We start from the raw sequence: 23,820 nt of genomic DNA, 5'->3' as shown, positions 1-23,820 counted from the left end.
GCCTATGCTTCCCATGGGAGAGAGAGAGATTTCTCAAGGAAGCCTGAAGTGCTAGGAACAGCCCCCCACCCTTTCCCTGTGCATGAAATAGGATTGAACTCTTCTGGGAAACAAACCAACTTGTTAATGGAGTTTGAGGTGTCATAAACGTGCTATAACTCTTCAGCTTCACACTTTGTATGTTTATATGCTAATTTTGGTTTGGGCATACTCTCTTTTTTCACATGTGTGGGAAAATCATCCTCCAAGTGCTGTAGTAGGGTATGCTTTTGAAAAGCTTGACCTTTATGTGGGTGCCACAAAGGAACTTCTCGAGCTAGCTGACAGGGCCAGGGGAGATCTCTCTGCCATTTGTTTGGAAAGAAGCACCCAGCCATCACACCTCCCCCTTCCAGCCAAGTCCTCACACTCCTGGTGGTTAGAAATTACAACAGTAGATGTTGCTGTTGTTTATACGTCAGGAACATTTGAAATCCTCAAAGGAGAAACAAACCCCACCTCATTACCTGCTGGACCTTGGCAAAACTCAGCTGACTCCTCAGAGAGTTGTCTCTGGGCCCAACTCAAACCTCAGCCAAGCCTAACAGGAGAGTTTTGACAGATCTGAAAGGGGTATGGATCAAATGTTTTGCTTGTCCCATAGTTGGATGCAGGAAAGAGCTTATGGCTTTGTGCAACACATTGTGATTTGTTGAACTTGGAGACTGTGTTGCAGTTCCTCAAAGTTTCTTGGTAGCACCAGAGCTGCCAGACAGCTTCTGAAATGCTTCATCCTTCCCCCTTCACCTTTGGTATGGCAGTGCTTGTGAAACAAACTTCAGTCCTTCTTTCCCAGCTTGGGTTAGGATGAGGGAGAATATGCAGTTAAAACATTGGGAAAATTTCACATTTAAATATTAAAATCTTCTTGCAATAGGCTGTTTGGATGCTTTCACCCTTTGCAAATCAGGCAAAGAGCCTGATTCCACCACAGATGTAGCTCCACAGTTTGGGACTGAACCTGTAGCCTAATTTGAGCCTATCAGAATCAAAGGCAGGCTGTTTGTCTGTCATTTTGCTTCAGTAGGGCACTCTCTGTCTATTACAAAGTGCTTGGTGGTTAAAGATGCCAAGAAAGAGGAGAGTTTTTTTTACTAACTGTGAGAAGTGTGGAAAAGTGCATCTGGAGGTATGAGGCTTACCTTGCTGGGGAATGTCTGTAATTACAAACAGGACCAGGTGCAGTTTTAATGTAAAGAAAGTAAAATAGGAATAAATCATGGCATAAAATTTCTTCTCAATGCTCTTTTTTTTCCAGGCAGAGGAAGCACTAAGCACCAGTGCTCTGAACAGGCAACTCAGAGCTCTGAAACTGCAGTAGTACCTTCTGCTGGTAAGTAATGTGAGCAAGGCATTCACTGGATGGCACCTGTCTCTCCTTGTTGTTAAATTGAAGATGTCATAAGGAGTGTGTGAGTGTCTTTGCAAAGATAACTGCTTGTGTGCAGAGGTGTCTGCATTCTGCAGCTGGCTGAAACACTTGGTCACGAGGCCATCTCTGCCCATTAGCTAAGAACATACTGAAAATAGATATCATGGATCAGAAACATCCAGTCCCACGCGAGGTGACAAGACTGAGCTTTTAAAGAGTCTGGGTGCCAGTGAGGAAGAGGGAGCATTGCCTCCAGCTGGGATATTCAGTCAAGACCTCTCTAGAGTATGTCAGTGCTGGAACATTAAGCAGGTCTGTTTGTGAGATCTGTGTAAGAGATGCTTCAACACAGTTTGCTGAGCCATCATCCTCGCTGATCAATGAAACAACACCTTGCTGCTGCCTCGTAGCACTGGCAGAAAGCTGGCACACTGCCCTCTGAAAAGGTGCAACTGGAAATATCTCTGTTCTGCAAATAGGAAGACTAAGAGGCAGACTTCTACCATTACAGCTGAGCTTTTCAAATGATAAACACCTACTTATGAAAGGTGGAAAAACTATGATGCCAAACTAGGCATGAAATCTGCAGTAGTTAGGACTCGAATTTGCACTTAGTTCTATTTCCTGCTAAAGGGCATGAATGAAGCAAGTTAATAACTTCCTTGCCTGAGGAGTACGTAGTGTCAGGCCCCCAGAGGAGTTGGAAGGACTGCTCTCACCCCTTGAAATTTCCCTCTGGCTACCAAGTATTCTTTTATCATCACACTTTAAAGTGAAAACACTCTACATTTTTCTCTGTGACTGTATTGTAGAACATGACTTGGGAATGACCTGAATTGGAAGGTCTGACAGATTGCTTTTTTAAAGGCTCTTTAGGGAAAAAAAGCAGACATGATCCTCTGCTAAATTACACCTGCATTAAAGTAATGCATTGTCATTGCTATTGACAGCATCCTACCTGGTTAAATGAGTGTGGAAGGAAGACTGAAATGAGCATCACATTATTTCCCACTTAGTGGAGCTGCTCCAGTCTCCCCTGAGCCTGAGGGGCCCTCAAAACACTTCCTTGGGTCTGACGACTCCTCCCAGGTTTGGCAGGTCATTAGAGATGGGAAATTGCTCATATCTTCAATCTAGTGTTTTAGGGCACTTGAAATGTAAATAGTGTCTGGGTTTCAACTTCTACAGGAGATTTCATTATTTTGGACTATGTCAGTGTGAAGAAGCTGTAGGTGACCTGTGAGGAAGGTATTTGAAACCAATCCATTGGGAATGAGCTACTGGGCTGCAGTGATCAGAAAATCACTTTTGGTCCATCCTCTACCTGCTGTGCTAAGATCATCCATCCTTCCTCTGTTCTACCTTTTGTCTCCAAAATACTGCCTGTGTGGGACGTGGGCTATGTGACCACGTCCCTGCTATCTGGGCTAGAGGAGGGGCTATCGATTGGTTTCCTTAAGCACAGGGAGGAATGATATTTCCTGCTCATAAAAGCTCTGGCTCTGTCGCAAGACAGATCGTCAGCCCGAAAAACCCGAGGGATATGCCTGGCTGACCCGCTCCCTGCTCTGCGGCGAGGAGAGGATGCCGGGGGCACAAATACCCCCTTCCCTGCCTGGGGTTTATCAGCCCCGGCCTGATGCCATGCCGCCGGGCCCTGCACCACCATGGGATAGGGTCCCACACGGCCGCCGGCCCCAAACCCGTCTGGCTGTGCTGCTCCGGCGGCGGGAGCGCACCCCGGGACGGGGCTGTGTGCCCGGCGGGGCAGGGCGCCGCGACTCGGCCAGGGCTCCCCGGGGGACAGACCTGGCCCGGCACGTCGTTTTCCGTTAAAGAAGGAGCAGGAGCAGCCCCCGCTCTCCTCTCGGCAGCCGCCGCTTGCCATCAGCAGAGGGACCCCTCGGCCCGGCCATGTGTCCCGCGGCACGGCGGGGCTGGGCGCCGGGGCAGCCGGGGACAGCCCCGCAGCCGGGCTCGCTGTGCTTCCCAGGATCGCCCGCTCGCCCGGGCTTACTAAAAGAGGGGATGACACAAGCAAAGAGGAGACGGCAGGACAGGCACGGAGATGTCCAGCGAGCTGGATTCTCCTCAATTCCTCCTGCCCTGTGTCCGTTAGGAAAGGTGCCGACAATTACACAGCGATGCAAGGTGTGTGAGAGTTGTGCAGGGACCCAGCATAAACCACCTGCTCTCTGCAGTGGAGAGGCAGTGCGAAGGGGAGCTGTGGCTGAAGGAGAAAAAAAAGCCCAGATGGGGGCAAAAAAGGAAGAAGAGAACAATCAAGCCTTTCTGCTTACCTGTAGTTAGCTTGGTACTTGTCTGCAGCTGACAGGTATTTGAAATGATGAAGGTAGAGGAACCTTGATGAAATTAATTACCAAATGAATGACCAAACTTCTTCTGTAACAGTTGTATTTGTAATTTTGTGGGCACTAAGGCACAAACAGGAGGTGATTATGTGTGGTTTTAGGTGAGAGCAGCAGTTTGGCCTCTTCTCTACATATGCTGGTGATTCAGCATTAGAGGGTAAGTGTCATCCCTCCCTTCACCCTCCCCCTCCAGAAAGAAATGCCCATGGATTTTTCTTGACAGAGTCATAAGGGTAATAAATTCTCAACATGAAAAAAGCAGAGCAACCAAAGGGCTTGTGCTACATCCTAGGAAATTGCTGGGCTCCACTATACTGAAAGCTGCAATTATCAATGTAATAGACAACAGGGTTGATTTGAAACTTAGTGGAGTCAATTGTAGCATTTTTTTTTTCCCTTTATCAGGTGAAAACTTGGATTAGGGCCTTTCAGAGAACAATTTGCCTCAAAGTGAGTGTAGCTTCTGGGTTTGAAGGAGGACACAGACTCCCTGGTCTCAGCTCACTCGAAGGGAATGGCCCTTTGGAGAGGAGTTTGCTGAGCACTCGTGCACAATGACTGCGTGCTCAGCCTGCTGACAGCTCCCTGGGTGCCCCTATGAATTCTGCAACTGAAAATGCTTCAGAAAGTTCTTGTCTTTCTGCTGTACCTCAGAAGCTTCCAGCTGGAGGGGGAAGACTTTTTAGTGCATTGATTGGATTTTTTCTTTAAATCAGACTCTTGTGTTTATCACTCCTTTCTTTTTGCAAAGGATTTCCTTCCTTTCGTAATTACCAAAGCTGCATCTCAGAGACACCAAATACAGGTACATAGACCTTGAGCAGAAGCTTTATTTCCAGCTGAAGTGGAAGGACAGGTCCCTACCCTGTCTGCTTCAGTCATCTGTATTCATCTTTGCTACAGCAACCCTTCCTGCAAAGCCAGCCATATGCCTTCCGTGCAGCCGTGTGACTAATTCTTAAGTAATCGTTTCTTTGGGCAATGTCACCTCTGGGCGTGCTCTTTCTTGGTCCATAACAGTACATTTTGAAGGGAGCAGGTTGAAATAATCCAATCAGCATTTCCCAAAGGGCGATGTGACCCCTTCCCCCTCTCTCCTTGTCTGCAGCAGAGTACAAGAAGCATGTGGGGGGTGTGTGTGTGTGTGTGTGAAGAAGTTGGAATGTGTCAAGGAGATGAGGGATGTCTGAAGGCTGACTGCAGTGTGAATGGTAGACTTGGGAGGAAATGGGGTAAGATAGATCAGAAAAAAGATACTTCACCTGGCTGTTGGAGCTGCCTGCTGTAAGGCAGTTGAGTCCCAGAGCACTCTGTGAAGACGTGGTGGGAGCTGTAACACTGTACCTCGCGGTAGGATGCTTTGTGGCTGGAGAACATCTGGGCTTCCATGTCTGAGGCCATGTCATGGCCACACTGTGCTGTGTAAGTTACAAACATTTCTAAGACTCCTGAAATGTCCAGGTTATGAACCTCCAGGCTGTAGAATTCTCTAGTACTGGTCCCTCACAAGCTATGGTGAACTGGAGGAGTGTAGTTGAAGCTAGATGTGTTTATCTTGTCTTACAAGGTATTCTGTTATGAAGGTCACAGCACAGCTAGCTATTCTTTAAGGGTGCTGGCAAGACTGACGGGGAGGAATAATGTCAAATCTAGAGCCAGATCCCATCCCAGCAACTCCCATGGAGTAGAGAATCTGCATTCTCAATGGTCAACTCTTGAACACAACCGTCCAGATTTTGTGTACTGCTTAACTCCTGTGGAAAGAGCATTTTCAGTTCAAATTCCTCCTGGATTTTCACTCTGTGTCTTTTTTCTTTCTCATAAAAGTCAGCTGAGGAGCTTGGCAGCTTAAAGAGGAGGGTGCTGGCAGTCCCTGGGTCTTCTTCCTCACTCTGGCCTGCATCCCAAGATGTGGTTTGAGTTGTTGGCATAACTCAGGAAAAATTCGGCCCATTGCAGGACTGGTTGCTATGACACTTTGTAGATCACCATATCCAGAGCTATTGGTGCAAGAGCAACCTGCCTTGTGTCTGATTAAAGCCTTTATGACAGGAACTCTCTGTGTTTGACATGAATATGTATGATTCGGGCTTCACGAACCAGAAAAATCTCTATTCATCTAGTGGTGATAAAGGATAACTCCTGTGGGACAGCTCTGGGGTCTTAATGCCTTTTAAGGGATAAGTTAAAAATAAAGCTATCTTTTATTCAGACGTTGCTTCCTTTGGCAATAGTGCTCACCAGCTGCATTTTGGTATAGTGATGAAGAATTTCTAGATGACAATTTGATTTGTAAAGTCAGAGGAAACACTTCTGAAGAAACAAATTCCCACAAAATGAAGGGTGGGCTGACCTTTTCTTTCAGTATAAAAGACAAAGAGCTCAAAACTGGGGATTTCCAGAGAAGCCTGAAGGTATAATCCTGCCCTGCTTACTAAAAACTGGACATGGTTAGTGGGCCACTGGTCAGTTGTCCCAAGGGCATTATGCACAAGAAAACTTTACCAACTTTCATTCAACCTCCATTACACTATTGCAGTGATGGAAAAAAAAAAGCTGGTTCAAATAAGGACCAGGATCTGGATGTCTGTTTCCAGGAGCATTTTTAAGGCAATTCAAATATTTCTTAAGGCTATTTTTTTGCATTCTAGTTCAAACTGCTCTCTAATCCTGTCTAGCATCTGGTGCTTCGAGGAAAGGAAAGGCAGAATGAAATGAAACTCCCAGTAGACCCAGGACACTCAAATAAACCACAGTTTTTCTTGTCTTAAACAAGATTAGCAATCATTAAAAAAACAACTCACAGAAGAATAGTGCTGGGCTATGGTCGTTTCCATGAAGTTATCGATATGTCCTTAGACAAGAAGTCCTCATTTTCAATGCCTTCAATTAAACACCAGTTCATTAGGGTCATCACGGGGTTGCTGACATTATGTGAACTGGTTACTTTTCCCAGCTGATGCTGCTACCTATTTTTGGCTTCGCCCTTTGGCTTGCCTTTGGCACTTGAACTGTATTAACCACTAGCAATATGAATCAGTGCACAGGACTGACAGTCTTAGAGCCACTCAGGCAAGCTGGAGATGTGCTGAATAAATAATTAAAGTTACTAATGAGGCTGTATAATGCTGGGGGCTTGAAGGGAACTTTCTTGCAATGTAGTCCTGAGTGTCACAGTTGTTTGAGAAGAGGGAATATGTAATGTTTGTTACAGCAGGGAGGAAATCCGACCAGAATATTTTCAGTGAGTAGCTGCTACAGTGTTGTTTAGATTTTCATGCCACACAGTTGAGTATGTTGTTCTTTATGATGGCATTGTTGCAGCTGCAGTAGTATAAGAAGAAGGGCAAAATTATTTTTGTAAGGAGAAGTAATAGCTTTTAGTTTTAGAACAAGCTATTGCTGCTATCTAAAAATACCTTTTTTTCATTGTTGTCACATAGGTGTCCTGATCTGGTGAATAATCATGCAAGTTGCAAGCATGTAATTTGCTGTTTTGGCTAGATAAATTGCTTGCTATAGAGTTTGCGAGCTGTAGGCTTATCTCCTCCAGGAAATTCCATGTGTTAAACTGTTGATTACTGGCTAGCAACCCACTGACTACCACTGAGGTCCACTGAGGAAACTGCTGCCTCTGTGCTCCAGTTTTACCAAGAGAAAAAGAAATGCAGCATTGGGAACAGACTGCAGCAATCCTCAGCAGCCCTTGCTGCTGGAACCTGCTGTCCATGTTTCCAGAGTTGACAGCACACTTTATGTAGGGCAAACATTATCAAGTGTTCTTGTCACAAACTACCCTGAGCACATCTTTCCTCATCTAGCCAGCCAACTAATTTCTGCCTGTCCTCAGTTTTGTGCAATCTTGCTGCAGGTCATGGGGAAGAGGATGAGTAGGAAACTTGTCCTTTTCTGGCCTGTGCTGTAACATATATTTTTAGCCTCTTGGTCTCTCTCTCTCAGAACTAAAGTGGACAGTGGAAAATCTGATTTGATAGAAATAACAGAAGCAGTTTACCTATGGGATCTAAAAGAGAGCGAGAGTACTTCAGCAGATCTCTGCAGGAACATCTCATCACATTTTGTGTACTTTTGAGAATCCTTTCCCTCTCCCCAATATACAGGCTGTATTTGGAATTTTAACACCTCTACCACCTTCCAGAAAAAAAAAAAGAGAGGGGAAAATGTGTAGGTTATTGTCCCTTCTCCCAACATTTTTCATTTTGCACAATTTTCCTCCAGTCCCAAAGGCCATCGTCCCTCCTCACCCACCTTGCTGGGAGATTGCTGCAGTGCTGTGACTGCAAAAAACCCACCAAGTGTGGGAGGGGAAGGAGGATGTGACATCTGGGACAGCATTCGTGGTCCCTTGCAGTCCTGGTCTTGGAGAATCTGGATACATTTTGCCTGGCTGCCTCAGGACATGTTGGTTTTGAGGGGAACACCTTGCATAGCCCAAATGAGTGAGGCAGAGCTACCAGTCACTTTAAAATCCTCAGGCACCTTGTGCAGAACTCAACTCATTATGTCCCAGCTTTCAAAACCATTAGTCAGTAGTGGCCATTTTTTTCAATTATGAGGTTTAAGGGATTATTGTGAGTCATTACCCTCAGATATTAGTATTGGCATTGCTTCTGAAATGGTTCAGGTAAGGAGGTGATACAGCAGCTGCACCCAGGACGGCCGGGAGCCAGGAGTGTGACCCTTTCTTGGAGTCTCCAGAGCAGAACCAAAAGGAAAACATGTCTTTGTGATAAAAATTCAGCTCATTCCACAAGCTTTTCACTTTGTTTCTCAAGGGGTCAATTAAAGCTTCACAGTCTTTTCTGCCACACTGGCAAAAAAAAGATCTTCATCTCTCCTTCCTTTGATTAACTATGTTGTTATAAACAGACGATGGATCACAAGCAAGGGAAACTAATGTGCTTCCCCCTGGTTGCTGAGGTCCTTGTAAATGAAACAATTAGTTTGAACCTGTGCACCCCTGTGCTTGAAAGGGTGCAAAGCTTGCACAGGGCTAAAATCCTGCTGAAGTCTCAGTGTCACGGAGGGTGAGTGGCCTCAGGCACGGGAAACCACCCCTGCACATGGGGACTACACACATACACTTGGTCATGGGTTTGCTGAAGCTGTTTACTACTGCAGATCCCTCCTCTGCTTCAAGAGGTTTTCCCGGCCTCTTAGTTAAACAAAAAAAGATGCTCGTGGCAGGCATTTAAATTTTTATGAAGTGCTTGCTTTATTATCTTAATAAATCCTTGTTTGGTTTGCAGAATGCAGCCCCATTCAAGTTAAGAGTTTATATGAAAATTAAAACAGCACTACATCTTCTTAATTAGACAAATGTATAGATAAAAAGAAACAAATGTCAGCTGGCAGTGGAATTTAGCTATGCTGGGAGAGCTCTTTTTTAATTTCTCTCTCAAGATGCTTGCAGAGGTTAATGCTGGTGCTGCAGGCGTTCAAAAGGACAGCAAAACTGTCCCTTATCAGTAGGCAAAACACAGGCACAGCCCATTCTTCTCCGTTGTGCATCTCGTTCTTGCTGAATTATTTACTTCTGCAAATAAGTTCTATAATCATTATCACATGAAAATTAAGCAGATTTTATTTTTCACAGGTGAATAGCTGAGACTGAGCCCATGAAGTCATCGCTCTGGCATATTTTTTAAGGTACACTAACTTACAGGCTTAATTGGCGAAAAATGGAGAGAGGGAGGGAGGGGGGAGGGAATATTGATCAATGAATTTTTTATTTAGATTGTTTTTGGCTTTCAGAAGCAAGACATTTCAGAAGCAGGTCATTATTATTTCTTACATCTCCTAAAGACTGTATCTGTAAATCAAGGAGAGTCATCTGATGCTCTACAGGACAGTTGGGTTGTTTTTTTTTTTTAAAGGACAAGAAGCAAATTTTAGCTGAATTGCAGGAATAATTTTGTTCTAGCTCAGAGCTGGCTGCAGGGTGGTCCTCAGGCTGCATTTGCTCTGTTAGCTACACACGACAGAAACATTTCTGATTCTCACAATGAAATATAGTGGGAGAAACTACTGGGTTTTAAAGTAAACTCTTGCAGTTGCTGGCTCTGATATCCAGGGTCTTGGTAATGGGTTTTGTTGCACGTAATAGGCAGGCTTAACTGCTGCTCTGTAGCAGGTCTAGAGCAGCAGAGATGACCCCAGCTACAGGATGGAGATTTGGCAGGAGGCATCATCCTGGAGATCTCCTACCAAAGTGTTTCAAGACAGATCCGATTTCTTTGGTGACTGTAGCATTGCTGGCTGCAGCAGCCTCCTCCCATCTTTTATTAAGCAGATCAGTACATTTAAGAAAGCCCCTGCTTTGGCTTTGCAACAAGAGCACTGACTTCATATCACTGCTCTGCAGCATGATGAATGAGAACTGGTAAAGCTGTGACTGCAGTGGCTGGAATAGAAGTAGGAAACAGAGGAATGAAAATGTAATACAGAGTTTGAATATTTCTTCTTAAAACAGATTGGATACTTTCTGTTTGTTGTACAGCTTAAATCATGATTGCCAATGAACTCTTTTAAAAGACTTCTCATGCTTCTTTTAAAACTTTCTAAATTTGGGAATTTGTTCTGCTTTTAAAGGAAACTTGACAGACTTGAGGAGACTTTCACACTTATTGAACAAAACCAAGACCATCAATCCAGAATCCTTGGTCAGGGCAGTCTTTTTGCCTATGGGAAATCACTGACAGGAAGCCTAAAACAGTGCTGATATTGGAAGGGAGGGATGAGACTTAAAAACATTACTGTGCCATGAGGTGCATTGGAAAACCATCAGCCTCATGGGAATGGAGACCAGTTTCACAAGTGCTGTGAAATGATGGGCACGTCTCAATAATCTGCAGGTGTCTGTGTGTCCCTTGCTTCGCTGATGAATCCAGTTGATGTCCAGTGGGTGAGCAGGGGCTGGTTACAGCTGTGTGTCATCACAGTGCTGCTGTGGGACATGCTGCCGGGCTTGACTGAGTGTGTGGGTGACAACATAAATGTACTCAAGGAGTTTTTTTGCAGGAGAGTGGCCCAGCTCAAATTTTGAAGCATTGAGTTGTGAGTGCTTGAGCTGGGTCTGTGCAGGAACTGAATGTATTTGCTGCCTGGGTTATCTGGCCTTCATCTCCCCTGGGGAAGGTGGGATAGGACCAGCAGGCTTCCCAGGGAGAAGAGACTTTTGGTGGAGAATTCCTCTCCCAGGCCCACAGCTGCAGCCATCATTAGTTATGTTGCAAGTGTATCTTCCAAATGCAGAAATCAATCCAGAATATTTTATGGCTTTAATTACACCACCCTGCATGTGATGCAGAGAATGGGTTATTAGGCTGCCGGATGCTAATTTCCTTCTAGGATGAGAGGTTTTTTTTCCTCATGGTTTTCCTGCTTTGGATAGCAAAATATTGCATGCAAGAAAGCAAAATTTCATGGCAGCACTGAACTAGCAGTCTCAAAGCAAAAGCTAGCAGAGCAAAAACTTTCCACTCTTTTCCAATATGACTCAATACCTGGGCTATCAGCAGCATATGGATTTCAAAGGGCAGGGAGAGAGCATTTATCAGTGTCATTCATATCTGCTGCCAGATAGATTCTTCTGCAGTTTAATTGAAAGTCATTGGAGTCATTGGGTTTTGGTCCAACACTAAAATGGGTGTTCAGGAGCAGATGATACAAGCCTAGGGTGTTGTCTGGCCCTTCGATGTCTGGTTCAAAAACAGACACCAAACTGACTGCTGTGATGTGCCACAATAGACTCCTTCTCAGCAAGCACAGTCAGAGCCTGGGTTTTGGAGCTAAATGTAGAGCTTAGTTTCTACCAATGAAACAACAGCAGTGATATTACAGTTCTCACTGACAGGACAGGACTATCTCTTCATGCTTTCTAAGCCGCCCTGCAGGCAGTGTCTCTATGCAGCAAAGTCTGTGAGGCTTTGAAAAGTCAGGTCTCAGGAAACAACCAAGACCCCAAATCAGAGCCTCGATGAAGGGTTTGGCTTTCCCTATCTAAGCCATCTGTCTGCTTCTCCCCTGATATCTTTAACCAGTATTGATCTTTCCAAGCCATTTATTTTGACAGTCTGCATGAAGCTGTGATATAACAGATACTGTCTGCTTCATATCCATATATCTTCAGGCAATCATAAGCTAAAGGATCAACCAGATCCCCTAGAGCATGGCTCATGCTCTTCACCAATGTGTGTGTGCTTGAGCTGCTCTTGTCTCTAAAGCAGGTTATGCAGCTGTACCATGTTTAAAAGATCCATGTGCTGCCTTGGTAGAGGCTGTGTTTCAGAGGATGTTGCCTTCAACCATGAGTTGCACTTTGCTGAATTCAAGGGAACTGGTTCTGAGTGGACGAAAGCTCTCCTCAGTTCCATCATTTATCAATGACACAAAGCACACACATGGCACTTACCTTCTTTGGGACTGGATTTATAGTCTGATAAAGTCAATGTCAATCTCTTCATTGACTTAAGAGGATTTTGGGGTTAGTTTCCTAGTTACCATTTGGTACAGTGAAAGTGTAATGCCTTTGCAAGTCAAGGAAAGAAAATCCATGTTACACAAGATTTCATTCTCCTGAATGGTCTGCATTCCTTTTATAGCTCTATTTCCCATAACCATGTTGTCTTAGGAAGTTTGTTTTGCTATGGTGAAGAAGAGATAATTCTCTTCTCCAAATAAATTCCAATTGTGGTTTTTTGTGGTTTTTTCAGTGAAGCTGAAGGCTTAATGCATGTTGTCCTTTAGCAGATCTACTCATTTAAGACCTGTCTGGCTTCCTTTGTGAGTATTCCTTGTGGGGGAAGGAAATCACTCTTTTGTTACACCACCTCCCATAGCAAGAATTCCTCTGAAGTATGGGGATCCTTTCCCTTTCCATTAAACCTGTGTGTCCTCATAGACCCTCACAAACACTGAGAAATTCTGTGTGTAGATCAGGCATTTCACAAACACTTCTTAAACCCCTCAATCTTTGTCTTTTTCCTTTTGATGTATTTTCAGGGGTTCTTGACACTCATGCATGGATTTGCTGTGCATTTGGAAGGTGACTTGAAAAGCTTTTAGTGAATAAATCTCTAACAATTTCCAGTCTGAGTTTCTCATCGTGGTTACAGTGTTGAGGGGAGGGAGGTTACAAAGGCTGTTAGCAGAAATCCTGGAAGTTTTCTGAGAAGGACTCTGAAACAGTCTCTTCCTCCTCTCCTTTGTCTTACCTCCATAGGGCCTGCTACTTTTGTGTCTGTGGGAAAAGCTCTGGTTATTATTTCTTACAAAGAGAGCATCAAGGCAAGAGGGTGGTCTGTCAGCATTCCTCATTCCCAGAATTGTGTGGTTTCTCTTCCCCCTTATTCATTGACCTCCCGTTGCGGTACAGCCAGAGCAGAGGAACAGCCGCATTTGCGTTACTACAGATCTTTTATCTTGAAGATTTTCCCATCCCAGCTGAAGAGATGATCTCCATCTATGTTTATCTTTAATCTCGTTCCATTGCCCGTGCTTTCTTGTGTGATTTCATTAAGTGTCCCTTATGCTTATCTTGGAGAAATTTAGCAAAGCGTGGAAAGATCTGGGTGATGAGAAGGTGATGAGAAAGTGTGCTCTCAGAGGTACATAGCAGGTAGGAAAGAAATCACGATTGCGAGTTATGTGAATACTATTGCTATGGGGGTCAGAATTAAGGTTAATTAAATGTCTTCATTGTGCATTGTCTTCCCCTTAAGGTGTTTGAGAGCCTTCTAAGAGAACCATTAACTCTGATCTGCAAAGGTTTTTAATGAATATTTTTATTGATTTTGCCTGCAACAGGTTTGCTCTCAGCTTAGCTATGTGTACCCTTCATGTATTTTGCCTTGAACTGATATTTAAATTTTCCCAATTCAATATTACTAACTGGTAAGTTTTTAAACAGACATAGCATGTAAATATTCCTACTTTTAAAGATGAAGTGACCAGAGTGCATATCATCCCCTTTCCTCAAGTCTTTCTACAAGCATGATATGAATAAAATAGTCTGAAAATTACATGCAGCTAACTAAAGCAGCTCCTACTGAACCAGGCAATTAAATCATCTGAATATGAATGGCTTGGTTATATGCAAAAGTATACATTTTAGCATTTAATGCATTTTACAGGATTTCAGATGAAAAGGAACATTTTTGCATCTAGATAAAGATCTGAAAATTGTTAGGTTTCTTGTTTATAACCTGCACGTTAGTGGGAGAGATTTAAATGGATATTAAGCGTGAGCATCGGTGATTCATTCCCTCTATAAGTATGAGCATTTCCTTCCAACATGCCCGCTCCCCAGCCTGCATGAAAACTACAGTTTCACTGCCATGGAAATGAGAAATTGTGAGTTAATGGAATGATGAATCTCCATTGCTTGAAGACGTTCAATCAAGGCTGGCTGTCTTGGAGAGTTATTGTTCTCATTGTAGGGGGAACTAGAGGAGGTAGTGACCTATGTCTTTTTTTAAGGCAGTTTTCTGGCCTTAATCTGACGTGTCTGATGCAAATTGCATTTTTTGTACCCAGTCTACCCAGATTTTTTGGAAGTCTCAGCTCCTGCTGATGGTGTTCCATGTATATGGGAATGCTTTTAACCTGACACTGGTTTGGGGCAATGCTATGGAGCTATCTTGGTTTCTCATTTCCTGCAGATCTTCAAGTAACTGTAGTCCACATTTGAATTGTGGGGCAAGTGATTCATATAGAGATCCTCCAAACAGGACCTCCAAACTCAGGATCCAGCTGGAGCATCCCTGCTGGCCTGTGTGCCTATTCAAAAAACATCTGGGCCAGGGAACAGGGAGAAGTAAGCAGTATATGCTGACATTGCACTAGTGCATAGGCTGGAAAGCTGTCCTGAGTGCCCGAGGTTAGTCACACTCACGACTTAAATACACTGGCACCATCTTCTCCATGCAGCAGTGGCACTTTTTCTCCATAGGAATCAGGGTAATGGGGGAAGTTGCGTGTGTGTGTAGAGTGGATCCTAGGACTGGGATGCTGCAGGTGACGTACTACACAGGTATGTCCCTTTCCCACATATGGATGCACCTAAATGTGGAAGCAACTTAGTCCTTGGGGAAGCTCCTACCACTCACAGAGAGGGGAAGCTTACTTAGAGATGTAGAGGAGATAGTGTCTTCTACCTGCACCCTTCCACTGGCACAGGGTGGAAGAACAAAAATTTAAGATTTTTATAGGTTAGGGCTCATGTCACCTATGTCATGTGATATTAAAGTTCCTACTCTAATATGCACAGTACAAATGGTGTTTAGCAGCAGATGGGAAATGGTTTGAATTTGTAGCTCAACAGCTTCTTGGGAATCAGTCCCAGTACTTGGAATAATGACACACCCTTCACATGTAACATATGTGAAGCAGTGGATTGTCCACCTCATGTTAATAAACAACTGGAGATGAGCAAGCAAACTGGAAGGGTTTGTCAGGCCACATATTTAAAAGCTGAGCTCCATGTCCATTCTATTCTTATATTTTCCCTGCATCAGTTCACAGATGTGTAGCTTACAACAGACTTAAACTTGCCAGAGGTCCTGTGTGCCTTACCATTGCTTGTTACTCTTCTACAAAAAAGAAATCTTTCAGGTCTCTATTGTTTTTACAAAAGGAAATGTTCAGTTCTACTCCTGTTCAAACAATCTGTCAGCTCTGTGTTTATAAAATACTGCAGTACAGATCTGAGACCGTTAGTTAAAGACATAAAGGATCACGCCCCAAGTTGTAAACGTAAATTTTGGTGAATTATTTTTTTATTGAAGTATGTTCAGGAAATTTACATATAGATTAAACCCTAAATATACCAAATGTCAGTCTGTTTGCATCCTGATGCCTTTGCATCGCTGCTCTGTATGGATTAGGTTCGGAGCTGAAGCAGTCTCCTCATTGCCTCTAACTAAAACACTACATGGTGAGAGTTAAAACAGATCCTTATAGGCCACAGACATGCTGGAAAGGTATCTGGGTTGTTTGGACTTTGATATGAACTTGTCAGAATTTTAATCTTGATTGCCTGAAAAGCTAATCAGCCTCCATCTGGAGACATAGAACTGATTACAGGCTCAATTATTTCTCCTACCTGAGCAGCTCAGTCCTTTGTTCATACTCACTTCTGTAAAAACAACAGCAGCAGCTTCTACTTGTGGGAAGGAGGTAATCTTTGCTGAAGGCTATTATTCTGTGGACTTGTACCCCATGCTGGCAAACACCTCATTTGTTTTTGGCTTTGTCTTTTTTCTCCTCTAAATTTGATTTCTTGGGCATTTTAAGTACCTCTTCCCTCAAGGTGGTCTTGTAGGGGTTAGCAGTTCGTCAGGGTGGATGTATTGATAACGCAGATATCCTTGTCTTCATTGAGGCGTTATAGTCTAACAGCTGAGGCATCTGAGGGGTCAGAACAGTGGGGTAACATAGAGTGATCACTCCTAACTAAAACATGATAGCAGGGAAGGAGAAAATATAACCTACTAAGCGAAAGAAGGCAGAAGGTGCATTTGAATTGTTTGGATGGTGATATAACACAGCAGGAATACATCCACAAAACCTTACTGATGGGGCCTGGCTGTCAAGGCAAAAGATTTTAAATCTGCTTTGTAGACTCACAGTTTCCTGCTGCAATCCCCTTCTTTCATCTGGAATCTGCCTAAATAAAGATTGTGCAGGGCACCTGAGTGTGTGTAAACGCAATGCTGTTTGGATGTTTAGATGGCTAAAGTGAGGCTGAGCAGAGGTAGCCATTGCACCCTGACTAACCAGAGCACTTTGCTGCAGGGTTTGGAAACCTGAAGGAATAGAGAGGGTTCCTAAAAATGCAATAACCCCTTTGGGAATTTCAGTAGGTATGTTTATTCCTCCATCAGTTTCAGGGCTCAGTTTTTATGGGTACTCTTATTTTAACAGAGTATCCACTGTAACGTTTTTCTTCCTCTCCCTTTTGCTTTATTCCCATGAGCCTGTTGAGGGTGACCAGCATCGTCTTCAGTTCAACGGGGACAGAATGAAATCACTTCTGTAATGAATCGGGCAGAGCTTTTATGTCAGCCTGTTCTGCTGGAGGATACCAAGATCACTGAACCATGGGTGATAGGCTGCAGTTAGCAACTGCTTTTAAGTCATCCAGTAAAGATTAGAAGATCTGTGTCAGTGAGGCAGCAGGATCTATAAACTCTGATGAAATAACTGATGCAGCCACATGATGATCTTCGTCCTACTTTGCAGCAATGTAAAAGTGGCTTTTGGCTTTCTGGGAACTGGAGGAAATGGTTCTGTGCGAGCAATAAGTACTTTCACAGGGATGCAAAAAAGTTTTCCTTGCCTGGCTAAAACATCCATCTAAGATAGTAACTCTCTATGCCTGGCTCTTGCCAGCAGACAGAGAAATGTCCCCAGGTCTTCACGGCAACTGAGAAATGAAAACTTTCTCCTAACAGATGATACATTCCCCTTATTAGTTACAGCCCAGTGGCCACTGACAAACATGCATTAATTATTCCTCGATTTTTTTCCTTTTTAGCACCTGCAAGAAGCTTTTTCCTTCCATAAGCAGCTCTTTATTGACCAGCAGTTTGTTATTGATTCTGTATTCAATAAAAAGTGTGGTAAATGGGGACATTAAATTACTCTAGGGCTCTCACTTTTAAAAATGTGAGTGAGAATAGGACACTGTGGTGGGTTTGGTTAACATACACAAGGTAGAGGGAGAATCTCTGTTGGGGATGATTGCCTCAAATTTGTGTCTTGATTGCAAATGGGCAAAATGTGATGTGTTGCGGGTGCAAGTACATGTGCATACATGTGCACACACACACGTGTGAAGTGGAGATTTTCTTCCTGAGAGAACTAAGTTATGTCTTATCTGAAGCCCAAGTCCATTCATTCTTGTTTGGATGCAAAATTAATTGTCAGGCCATATTATGACATACACTAGATAGTACTTTGAGAACAGTCTCTCAAACTGTGATCAAACCAGTCACAAAACGTGATTTGGGGAAGCATTAAGGAGTAAATTTAGTTTAGGTTGTGGATGTTGTTAGGACTTGCACAGATTGATGGGAAATCTGTTCTGTTTGCCAATGACCCTCTCAAAATGAACATATGTGCATGAGCTGAAGCTCTGGGGACTGAATCTTCAGTGACAGAAAGTGTTGTGAGATATGTGAAGTGGTGGGATACCCAGGTTTCCAACACTGAAGTCAGTGACCTTATCTTTTGAGAAGCTCCTTATTTTGGCACATGGCTTTGGGGTTCTTTTAGAAAACCACCTTGAAGGTAAGCATCCTTCCCTGCTGGAAGTAAGTGTATAGTGTATACTGCAGTTTGCTCACACACAGCTTGCCCTGACCTACAAGAAGCATGAAGCTATGGTAGACTTAGAAGAGATATGTGTGGTTATAACCTAGTTAGTGAGGGTGAAATCCCGCATGAGGAGGAAGACAGAGGGAGGTTAAGTCACTTGAAAGTAAATATGATACCAGTCCCTTTTGTACACTGGGTAAAATGAAATCTCTGCTTTCCTCAAGTTTCTTTTCATTGTGATGCACAATCTAAAGCCTGTCTAAGTACATCTGGGCTGTGCTTGGTTTTTCTGTATGATTTTGTTTTCTCTTCAAACAGGGAGATGAAAACTGGGTCAGGTAGTGTAAATGCAACTAAGCAATCTGCTCAATGGAGGAAGTCAACTACAGGACTGAGGTGTCTCTAGAGGCTTCCTTGAATGCATGTCCCAATAACTTTAGGGCTGGAGAATCTAAAAAGCACCATTGCTTTACCACCTGCCTGATTTCTTCTCTTTTAGCACTGTAATAAATAGATATGTGACTCCTGATTCTCCTTTCACTCTTGTGGAAGTCAGGACAAATTGAAATTGGGCTCTGTGGAATTGTGTGGGAGTGGGGCTGGGAGATGTGAGTTGTTTATCTTTTTGCTTGCTGTGGTCTTCTGTCATTTTTCTTGGTCACTGGATTCTTAGGTTTGGATTAGGAACAAGCTGTAGTGACCTGGCTTTGCTACTACTGCTCTCTTGTCTTCAAAGAGAGCTAGTGAGGATATCCTGTGAGTATTTTGACTGCTATCCAACGGTACGAGTTTCGTATAGCAAGTGACTTATCCTATTACAATAGGTACGTGTATTTCTAAACAGAACTCCATGGTGGCCATGGGTGTTTATCCCAGTGGGGCTGAGAAGTGCCTATCACAGTGCTACTGGAGTAATGACAACAGTAAGAACCTGTGTAGTCCAATGCTTCTCAACAGTGACAGTACTGACCTTAAGGATGTACGAGCACCTCTCTCACGATGCGTCATTAACTAGCCACCCCCACCCAATGCTTCACAGACATCTTTCCTCTCTAGGTAGCTACATTTCCACAGACCCCAGAGGTCTATCAGTGCCAGGCTGTGAAGCAGTCCCTGGTGCTGTGTGAGGAACATCGGGGACCATGGTTGCAGACATCTGCCCATATTGCCCATATCCAATGGTGCACATTGCTCTGGTGTTACTGTGTCCTGGAATAGCCTCTGTTGTTTGAGAAGGATGTGAGAAGGGCCATATGAGAAGGGCAGAGCAAGGCTGATCAGGAAACCTGTTTTTCCAGGCAATCTTTCTCTCCCTGGAGATACTCTCTTGCAGTCTCAGAGATCCTCAGCTCTAGGCTTGTGAATGACTTTGTGCCTGCTCTGTCACATCTACTTGGGATTTGAGCACACCAAGGCTCAAACTCCCCTGCTATCCACCTCCCTTAGGTAGCTTCAGCTTTGCACCAGTACCTCAAAGTAGAAGAAGTGAGGAGGAACTAGGTCAGATTGGGCTCCAGCTGAACCCTCTCTCTACATACAGTAGGGGTACACCCTGCTATATTGCTGCTCAGATGCTGGAGACAGAAGAAACAAAACTAAATCCCATCTGAAGCTGTGAAAACTGAACTGGACAGATCTGAAAGGGAGGAATAAAAAGACAAAACTCTTCTCTATTATTTCTCTACTACATGATGCTGAATGTTGTGGTGTGCTACTAAGGGACTACTGGTACTGAGCTGCCCCCTCAGCAGGTGTTGATCCCTATATTTCAAGGGTTCGCCTTGGCAGTATTTGGGGCCTGGGGAAGAAATGTGGGTAGAGGACTACATCATGAGGAGAGGTTCCAGACTGCCACAGGAAGGGAAAGAGCTGGGACTCCCTTGCCAGCACCACTGCTGTGGGGTTGGTACCACTGGCCTTGGGGAAATGACTAGCTCCCATTGATGTATCTTCTTCCCTGGGAGGCAGTTGTGAGAGGAATGAAACAGGCTACAGCATTTGGTCTCGAGAAATGCCTTTGATTAGCTTAGCTCCTGCATAGAAATGGAAAGGAAAAGTGGGGTTTGTGCTCTGCTTACTTCACAGGCTCTGCAGCCCCAGCAAGATTTAACCCTCCCTCCTGGAGCTTGCATTTCTTCTCGGTCTTTCTTGAGTGAACAGGGACCTTGAATCTTGTGGCCGTTTGTCATTTTTTATGAACACACCAATTCACTTAAAATTCTCCCTCTCTCTCTTCCTCCCAGCTCTTGCTCGGTCCATTTAGTTGATTGCTGCATACTCCTGTTAGTGCTCTGTTGGGCTGCTGATGTATGTTTAGTAACTCTCCATAGGAGGCTAGTTCTAAAAAAATACAGTGTTAAGAATTTTTGACACAGGGAGATAAAAAACCAAGGATATGTATTTCAGGGCAAAACCCAGCTCTTGGTCTCCAACTCTCTCACTGACATTTCATGATGAGACTGACAAGAGGAATTTTTGGTCTATGTCCCTGCATTAAAGTTATTTAAACAAGGTTGGTTGGTTGGATTCCCCCCCCTCCCCAAGTTAATTATAGTTTGGCAAACGTGCTTTGTGATGATTGGAGCAGCTCTGCATATAATAGATGTACTCAGGTAATTACCTTGTCTGTTTAAAAAGGCCTCATGGACAAATAAATTTCCCTTTCTCGTTGTTTTCCCCTTTCTGTGCAGAGGGGAGGAGAGGAATGTTGAACAAACAGTGCTTGTGTTCTGAAAGAGCCCTGACGTGTCACACACAGACACACAGAGGAGCAGGTCTGGCTCTCTCCTTCGCTACGGTGGTGTGGTCAGACCGATGATTCCCATCCTGCAGTATCTTTGTGCTACAACTCAGTAATAACAAAATCTTTTAATGGGTTATTGCTTGGTGCGTTCATGATATGAACCTGTCAGGGTCCATTTCCTTCCCACATGTATAGTGCTATTTTACAACTTTCACATGCTTTGGGTGAGAAAAAGCTTCCTCTTGCTTTCAGCTGCGTCTGGTAAGATATTTTATCTCTTCTTCCCAGCTCTGCCTGTGCAGGGAGGCTTGGCTGGCAGCTCCTTGCTGGGGTAGGGGCAGCCATGCAGAATGGGAAGGGGTGAGACCACCTGCAGCAAGAAATGCTCTTACCTGCCACTTGACCTGGTGTTGGTGTAGACACTAAATGGGGTCAAGCTGTATGCTGCTCCTGCTGAAATGATTGCTCCACTGGTGGTGGAGGGAAATGACTGCTGATCAGACTTACAAGCAAGCAAGATCCTTACTGCTGTGGGAAGGAGAGAGTGCCTCACTGGCTGAGGTTACCTTTGAAGGAGCCATCCTCCACTGGCAGGGGTTGTATCTGGTCACAGGCCTGTTGTGTGGATAAAAGGCACTGCTGCATGACGGCAGCAGTTATTCACAGAGTAAGCTTCAATAGAGCACCTCATGGCTCACACCTATGGCACGTGCATGTGGATTGCCAAGAGGGAGGATCAACCACAAATCTTCTGCTAATTAATGTAGTGTGACGTTTTCTACACACAATGGAACCATGGATGCAAAAGTTTATGTCTGTTTAAGGAATTTGTTGGCTTTTCCTTCCTTGTGATTACATTTCTTGAAGTCTCCTTAGGAAAAGGAATAATTATGAGAGGTCATTTGTCAAAAAGGGTTCATGCATGTGATTAACTTATTGCACTTCAGCAATTCACCATGGATCAGCTGGGAGAGAGAGACTGTGTGTCCCTTAGCCTGAAGCATATATATGGGGCAAGGCCAATGTGTATTTACATAACAATGTATTTGTATAGGATTCATTTTCAAAATAGTAGTGAAAAAAGCCAGATATTTTCAGGGAATTGCTCATATTTTTGCCAAACCTGTGCTATTATTGTACTGTAACCCTGTTACAGAGCTCAGACTGGAACCTGGCAATATTTCCTAAAGGTGGTAGTACTGTTTAAGTTAACCTTCACTGGAAGATGTTTTTCAAGCCACATCTTATTAGCAGATCAGGTTTTGCCCCCAGCTGTCTAACATTTAATACCTGGTTTCACAAACTCTCTGTCCAGAGAAATTCTTCATTGCTTATAGAGTAAAATCTTTACTCCAGTTAATTTTGTCCTCTTAAATACTACCAGGTCTCAATGCTCTTCTTGATGTCTAATACTTCAGAATTTTTCATTTCATGAATTTTATTCTAATGATTCTTTTTTCTTATGTGTCATATGTACTGAAACACCTCGTATCCTCTTCTGCAGGGTCATTCTGGGAAAGTTCTGCAGTAAATGAGTGAAGATATTACTGATGCAGTCCTGCTGAATTCACAGAGGTTTTGGAACTGTTCCTAACCTCATGTCCAACTCAACTGATTTCAAGAAATTCTTTGGTTTTAAGAGTTCATTCCTTTTTTTCCAAGACTTTCTTTTAGATGTGGTTTCTGTTCAAAAGAAGGAATTCTGATGCATATACACACACATGTATGCACACACACAAATTTTACACAGATCTAATGTTTCAGACTGACAGGAAAAAGCCAGGTTAAGATGTGTCATGGTTTGACATGAAGCCATTTCTGGTAAGAGAGAAGGAGCTGTAAAGATGGCTCCTGTAAGAAGCTACTTGAAGTTCTCCACAGCTCTGAGCCAGACCCACTTCTGGGGCTGAGCCAATTAGACACCTCCACAATCACTTCTTAAGAAGAAGCAGGAAGAGGAGGGTTCTTCATGTTCTTCCTCCTTCTATCCCTTCTTCTTTTCCGGCTGGTGGTGGTGCAAGGAGTGGGAAGAGAGAGAGAAACAACCATGCAGACTCCAAGGTCAGTAAGGGAAGAGAGGAGGAGGTGTGCTGGAGCAGACTCCCCTGCATTCTATGGAGAGGACTGGTGAAGCCAAGATTTGTTAGCATTTTGCTAAAGACCCCACATCAGGAGCAGTGATTCACTTCATTAAAGACCCCGTGCCAGGGGCAGTGACTATGGCTGGAGGAGGCCGTGTCCCATGGGAGGGACCCCATATTCACAGAAGCTGTAACTGTGGGGAAGAACCCACACCAGAGACATTCACTGAGGACTGTGTCCTGTGTGAGAGACCCTGTATCAGCAGAAGCTGCAGCTGTTAGGAAGAACCCACACCAGAGAAGTTTGTTAAGGACTGTGTCCCGGGGAGGAACCCCGTATTGGAGCAGGAGAAGAATGCCAGGAGTCATCCTCACATGAGAACAGAGAAGCAGCAGAGCTCATCTGTGAGAGACTGACCAGATCCCCCTCTCTCTGTCGCCCTGAGCCGTTGTTGGGGGAGGAGGTAGACATATCAGGAGCAGTGAGCTGGGCCTGGGAAGAAAGGAGGGATGGGAGAGGGAGATCTTAAAGTGCTGGTTGTAATTTTCTCAGTCATCCTATTATCTTTTTCCTTTTTGTTCCACTTTGTTTCTTGTAGGTAGTAGAATAAACTTCCCTTACTTTCCTCTCTAAGTCAAGTAGTGGAGTCTGTTTTGTCCAGAAATGTAATTGCCAGCTAGCCCTCCCTGCCCTTGTCTCAATCCATAAGAACCTTGCGGGTTTTTTTTCCTCCCATCTTGCTGGGGCCAGTCCCTCAGATATCTGCCACTGACACCTGTTCTTTACAGACATCATGAATACTCCATTCACTTCCTTGTGTGCAGACAGTTCACCAGACCTGTCTTGTAATCTGTGAGAGCATTGTGTGGAGC

The 23,820-nt window shown here is 44.0% G+C and overlaps 1 long non-coding RNA gene across 1 annotated transcript; it reads left to right on the top strand.

Annotated features, from left to right (window-relative positions):
• Positions 1-1,056: 1,056 nt before the first annotated feature.
• On the top strand, positions 1,057-23,545 carry LOC133625928 (uncharacterized). The gene is made up of 3 exons (XR_009819146.1): positions 1,057-1,372; positions 9,401-9,453; positions 22,371-23,545. It is a non-coding gene; the product is annotated as an uncharacterized LOC133625928 (long non-coding RNA).
• The last annotated feature ends 275 nt before the right edge of the window (positions 23,546-23,820 follow it).

The sequence above is a fragment of the Colius striatus genome, chromosome 8, assembly GCF_028858725.1.
Source record: "Colius striatus isolate bColStr4 chromosome 8, bColStr4.1.hap1, whole genome shotgun sequence".
Taxonomy (NCBI): Eukaryota; Metazoa; Chordata; class Aves; order Coliiformes; family Coliidae; genus Colius; species Colius striatus.
Note: the sequence above shows the minus strand (reverse complement) of the source record. Positions and strands in the feature narration are given on the sequence as shown.